The following is a 6,719-nucleotide window of genomic DNA, read 5'->3' on the forward strand; positions in this document are numbered from 1 at the left end:
GTGCATGAAAGGGTTAAAGACCACAGTAGTTGTATTACTAGATAGACTCAGTTAGGTCACGCCCCCTCTCCTGTGGAGAGGGAGGAAGTGAAACCTTTCTACTTCCTTTCTCTTTCTCTCCCTGCACCTGTAACCAATGAAGGAGGATGTGTGTAAGCTTGCTCTCAAGTTTAGAGCATGTGTTTGGAACTATATTATGTATTTTCTACTCAAGAGTATTTTGCCTGTGTTCTCCTTGCAGCTGCATGGAACAGCACATGTACCAGACCTTTGAATCTATAAGTAAATCATTTCAAACTTACTTTCCAGTGTGTGGTCTGTTCCTTGCAAAAGGGATAGAAAGACGGGAACGTTTTAAATGCTATACTGCTGCTAATTTTTGTGAGTTTAATACTCTGCCACTGAGACTCTCAGTGTGCTAGCCCCGAGTTTTGAATCCAGTCACCCAGATGATTCTATTGTTGTTCACCTTTCCTTGTTCAGTCTTTTGTTGTGGTCCACAGGGATTCATACATTTTCCTCCCACTAAAATAGCATACAAAAATGCTAGGGAACATTTATTTTTCTTTTCTAAAACAATTTTTTATTGATTTTTAAACAAATACAAATACAATAAACACTTATCCAGCAGTACAGCTAATGGTGTTTGTTTTATCCATTGTCTCTAGACATACACTTACACATTCCACATTCAAACATATTTCTTAATGCAACCTCTCCACTGAGAATATTGAGTGGTTGGTATAAGATCTTTATTTTAGTCATTAACCTAGTTAAAGAAAGGGGTCCACATTTCTTGGAAGGTGTCTCTATTCGTTATGCCTTTAACTGGCCTCCTGTGTCTGGTGAGACGTTTGGACAATGCGGTATCCCAAATATTATTTTCCCATATGTTCAGGGGTACTTCAGTCCGGTTCTTCCATTGCTGAGCTATGGAAAGCTTGGTTCATCTATTCATGTTTGGTGGGAATGCCCTTAAGTTAAAAAACTTTTGGAATAGTGTTTTCAGAAAACGTTTAAAGGTCAATATAGAAGATATCTGCTGAATCGCTATTAGAATAGCATTTCATGAGCCTTGGACAACGACACTAAAGGATTGGTTTCGTATTGATGTCTCACGAGCCTCACCAACTTGGGGGATAACCAGTGATGCTCCTACAGATGAGCTCAGTGGCTGAGCTGGAATATAAGGGTTCAGGCCATCCCTAAGATACCCTGACATCATTGTCAATGATGATCCACATCTTTTCAAAGCCAAGTTTTGGTTGAATGTGATATCTTTGCTTAAAGTTTCCAGGTCACCAGAGACGTCTTTCCCATAGGGCTTAGTGATGCGTCGTGCCAGGGCGCCGGCCTCTCAGGGGCACCCCAGTGAGTGGGGGAGCTGCGAGGCTTTGCTGACAGCCTCCCCTTTCCCTGCACGTCCACCAGCTGCGCCCCACCAACTATATGGCTGAAGGGCATGCAGCTTCGACAGTGGAATTTGCTGCCAAGGAATGTGGTGGGGTCTCCTTCTTTGGAGGTCTTGACAACCATATGTCAGGAGTGCTCTGATGGTGTTTCCTGCTTGGCAGGGGGTTGGACTCGATGGCCCTTGTGGTCTATTCCAACTCTATGATTCTATGTTTCTATGATTCTATGATTCCTTCCCAAACCTCTGTGGGCATTGCTCTCCTGCAGCGGCTTGGGGGGGAGTTGCGCCCCCCCCCCATGGCTGACAGTGCACAGCTTCTCTCCCCCCCCCCCACTATCCGTGGTAATTTGGGGGCGCTGGGCGGATATTTGCACCCCGGCGCTGCATCTGCTAAAGACAGCCCTGCAGATCACAGTATCTGGCTCCTCTTCATTCCTGAACTGTGTTCCATTTGTCTGCCCAGTAGCAGTATGTGCATTCAGCTGTGCCTTGACACCCACTTCCATCCCCACCTAACAAGAGCTCACAGCCGGCTACCTTGAGCTACCACCGAATGCCCAGGAACCCACCTCGGGTTAAATCAATGACTTCATCCGCAGAGCCAACTGAATGCACAGCTGTTCCTGGTTTTGAAAAGGGGTGAGGTCAATGCAGTGGAAACAGCTGAGATTTCCCTTCCTTTCTTTTCAGGAGATGCTGACATTTTGTTCTATGTTTAGCATTTCATCTGTATTTGGAGGGAGGGGGGGCAAAAGGAGAGAAGCAAGGATGCTGGTTCCTTTCAAGAGCTTCCCCTGTTAGCGCCCGATGAGAATCTGACAGACAGGCATGTCAGTGGAAATGACCAGCCAGTGCCCCATAGGCGGCAGGAAACCAAAAACATTTATCCACCTAATTTCATTTCCCAAAGCCTCTTAGCTTTTAAATTCAGATTTGCAATTGAGTGATGGGATTAGACAAATTCCTTTCTGAATATGAGCTGTGCGCTGGCGAGGGAGAGCTCATTCAGAGGGCCTTGGGAAGAAAGGCTGCCTCGTCGCTGCACTAAAGGGAGAACGCAGCGGGGAGTCAGCCGTGCATGCTGAGGTTATTCACCCATAGGGGAGGGAGGCAGACTCTTTGCCAACAGGGAAGGATTTTGTGCCTTTGGGGGATAAAGGCAGCCATGCTTACTAGAACAAGGTGGGAGGGAGCTAAGGAACTGGGAGCCAAACCGTGCTGGGTTGCCCAGTAGGCAGACCAAGCAGGTGCCTTAGAGCATCATCAAAGCAGAAAAAGAAATTATTTTGATATTTGATTTATTAAAAAAAAAAGCAAGCACTGAAGTAGTCGTCATTTTTCTAACATCAGTGATTACTAACTGCTCCACAGAACACTCTTTTTCTCAGCTGGAAAGAAGAAGAAGAAACCCTTGTAGAACAACAATGTGTCAGGACAGACTTGATTCACTTCCCTATGTATAGATGTGGACATACTTCATTGAGATAGCTTCACTGAAATTATCCAGAATTTTGCAAGCAGAAAATCCAGGCATTTCAGCACAAATGTAGGTTTTGTATGATTTCCCTCTGTGTATATAGTAACCTTTTTATTTTGAGTTGCATATAGAGGCACCATATTTCCCCCCCCCCCCCCAGTGCTTAGGGGCTCTAAAGGTATTCATTCAGCCCTGGGTCTGAATGTGGCCCTCAGTGCCTATGTATCCGGCCCCCAGGACTCTCCACAAGACACCCCATGGCTGCTCCTCCCAATGCTTTTAAAATGTTCATTGCTTTTTTCCAAGAATAGCATCAAGTAACCAAGAAAACAACAAACAAAGCAATACATGCTTCATCCTCCCACCTTCTGGAGAACAGCTAATTGTCATAACTGGTTGCTCAAGTCTACAAAGGCTCATCATAAAGTCACATTACTCATTATTACATCAGTTGGTTCAATGGATACACTTGTGGGTGACTGGAGGTTATTTGTTGTCACTCTGTGTGTTCATATGCTTAATAAAACAGAAGTACATTTCATTATTATTATTATTATTATTATTATTATTATTATTATTATTACTCCACCCATCGCCACTCTGGGCAGCTTACAGCATATCTAAAAACATAGTAAAAGCATCAAGTATTAAAAACCTCCCGATACAGGGCTGCCTTCAGATGTCTTCTAAAAGTTGTGTAATTCTATAAAAAATCACTTTGGCCAGATTGATTATTTCTTCCTACGATTTGTATCTTTGAATTGTGATAATGCATCTCCTTTATGGAGATATTTGAGGGGGGTGTCCTAAGTTAAAAGTACTGTAACATCCATTGCTCTGACCTCCCTACACTGGCATATGTATCCCAGAAAGTTGGCCATGAAATATTGCAACACTTGGGCTGAAAAAGATTCCCCACCTTATACGAGAGAGGACATGTGTTTGATGAATTTGTTCTTTGCCAATTCCAATACGAACTAACTTGAGCTTCCCCTTTTGAACTATCGATCAGAACACACCTTTCCTTTGGATTTCACACTTCCCCAAATGTTGCAATGCAGTTCTCCTTCCCCAAAAAATGCTAAAAAATGCTTCTAAAATCATATTTTAGGATAAAGTATGTTTAGAAAGGTGTACTTCAAAAGAAAAGACCATTAAAAGTGCACATTTTGGGAGGAAAAACATAGTTTTGAACTTATTTCAATGTGTACAATGGTACCTTGGGTTACATACGCTTCAGGTTACAGACTCCGCTAACCCAGAAATAGTACCCCGGGTTAAGAACTTTGCTTCAGGATGAGAACAGAAATCGTGCTCCGGCGGCCCAGCAGCAGTGGGAGGCCCCATTAGCTAAAGTGGTGCTTCAGGTTAAGAACAGTTTCAGGTTAAGAACAAACCTCCAGAACGAATTAAGTTCTTAACCTGAGGTAGCATTGTATTTAAATACAAATCTGTTTGCAGGTAGTTGTTTTCTTTAAAAAAAGAAAAAAGAAAAACCACACAAATCAAGGTAGAAATTTGGAAACAGAAAATATTTATGAACACATGTGAAACTCACACAGACCAGAAATGGACTTTGTTTTTTGAGTATAAGAAGCTTCCTTATACTGAGTTCAGGTCATTGGTCAGTATTGTCTACAGGGCAGTGGTTGGCAGCTTATCCACATGTTATCAGTTCTCCAACCAAGCAAAGTTTACAAAAATGCATATATTAGGGGAAAGTGTGCATTAAATGTACGTATATATTTGTGAAAATAATATACAAAAATGCATTATCTCAGGAGAAATAAGTTGAGAAAAATGTGTACATTGGTCCAAACTGCATACAAAACTGGGTTTTTCAGTAGAAAGGCACACTATAATACTGAATAATTTTCATGAGGATTTAACAAAACAGAATTGTGGATCACTGCAGAAATAGGAAGAACTGAAATTCAGATGGGGAGAAATGAGAAACTGAGAGAACCAAGATGGGCAGATCCTTCTATCCCTATTAGAGGATGCAACTGATGAACTGGTCAACAAAATAGGCTTCTGTATCCATGGAGGTCTGTCTGTTTTCCAGACAAAAATATATTGTGGCCGAAAGCGTACTTTACTTCGTGACTCCCCCACCTTCCTAAGGTTCAAATTCCCATACCTTCCAGTACTTCGATGGCAAAATCTGGGACACAATCTTCAGGGATGCCATCTTCCTGATTTTTCTCGTGAGGGAACAGAGGCCATTTTGGACACTGTGATCTCACACAATTTTGTGCCACGATTTCCCCCTTAAAAACCACTTTTTTCAAGCATAGCACCCCAAAACACACATTTTGGGGCACCATGTGAAATTGCAGGCACAACAAAGTGGGGGTTTTTTGGGGGGGGGACTGCAGTGCGAAATTGCTCTAGATCAAGGCATCCAAAATGTTCACCATTGTCTCACAAGGGGGGGGGAAAAGATTGTCCCACTTTTTCCAAAACACTTGCAGGGTATGAACTCCACGTAACAGTAAGGGTTTTATAGCTGTGGAGTCCTTGTTCTTAGCTGGTTATCAATTGTGGGGTGGGATGTACTACTAACACATTTCTGGGAGGGTAATCCCTACTTAGAGCAAATCTACACTCATGGTTTATAACGTTAAAAATGTGTTATTAAAATGTGGCACCAGAGGGCGCTGCAGAGCAGCAAAGAGAAACTGCCATTAAACATTATAGAATGTTGTATTTAATAACATTTAGAAAATCAGTGTAGATCCAGCCTTAGTTGGGACTCAGCCACACTTCTGGTTGCCCCATGCCTGCTTGGAAAATATGCTCTTGGCTTCTGAATCAGAACAAACAGCATGTCAGGCTTCTGGGAATGGGCTTCCTCCCCCGTGGCTGCAAATGAGCAGATCAAATGAAAGGGAATTCTTACCAGTTAGTTTCTTTAATAAACACAGTGAAGGACAAAATAAAGCATCTAACCAGAATGGCAGGGCTCCCAATTAAGGTCACTCCCCCCCCCCCACCTTCCATCCTTATTAATCTACGTCATTCCTACATCTTGTAATCTGAGCTTGGAGCCTCTGTGTTTTCTGTTCTAACACTTTCTGAGCTCTCCGATACTTTGGGGAAGGAGGGTGGATACTTTACAGAGACTATGAATCTGTTAACTCGCTCTTTTCCAGTGTTTCTTCTTCTAACTGTTCCCCATCCAGTATTTCCCAGCTTCTGGCTTCTAAACTATGTCCTTCTGCAAACCACTGTTCCAAATCTATACTGTCCTCCTGCTCCTGGGAAGATTCAGGATCAGGAGGAGGGGGTGGCTCCCACCATTCTTCCTCAGTGCAGCCTTCCTCAGCACGGTCCCTGACACAGCAGTCTGCAGAAAACCCGATAGCCGTTTGATTCAGCGGTAAGCCACAGGTTTTCCTGGGGAAAAGAGGCAGAGCAAACAAAGAGATGGACAAGCCCAAAGCTTGTGTGTCCTGGTCTCTGTAGAACTGCATGAGCTAGGGATGCATTAACATTTAAATGAAATGGATAGAGAGGAGTCAGAGCACATTGCCAGAGCATTGTGTTTTGCATGCAAAAAGTCCCGGGTTCAGTCATTCACAGAGGCAGGTTTAGGGGAGTGTGACCAGTTCAGTCACACTGGGCAAGGAGCCCCGGGGGCACTATAACTGTAATGTAGAATGGAAGGTGATAAGGGGGAGGGCAATTTTTGGTGTTGCGCAAGTCACTGCTGAAATTGGAGTCCCCAAGGTCTCACTGACATCTCCAGTGAAAACAATAAGAGGATGTGAAGGATTCTTCTAAGAAACTCGGGAGAGCCACTTCCTCAGACACTAGGTCATGCCA

At 43.4% G+C, this 6,719-nt stretch overlaps 1 protein-coding gene across 1 annotated transcript in view; it reads left to right on the top strand.

Moving 5' to 3' along the window:
• Nucleotides 1–6,719, top strand: part of RNF122 (ring finger protein 122) — a 94,878-nt gene that overhangs the window by 14,158 nt on the left and 74,001 nt on the right. The window lies entirely within an intron of this gene.

Source organism: Podarcis raffonei, chromosome 15 (assembly GCF_027172205.1).
Source record: "Podarcis raffonei isolate rPodRaf1 chromosome 15, rPodRaf1.pri, whole genome shotgun sequence".
In the NCBI taxonomy this organism is placed as follows: domain Eukaryota; kingdom Metazoa; phylum Chordata; class Lepidosauria; order Squamata; family Lacertidae; genus Podarcis; species Podarcis raffonei.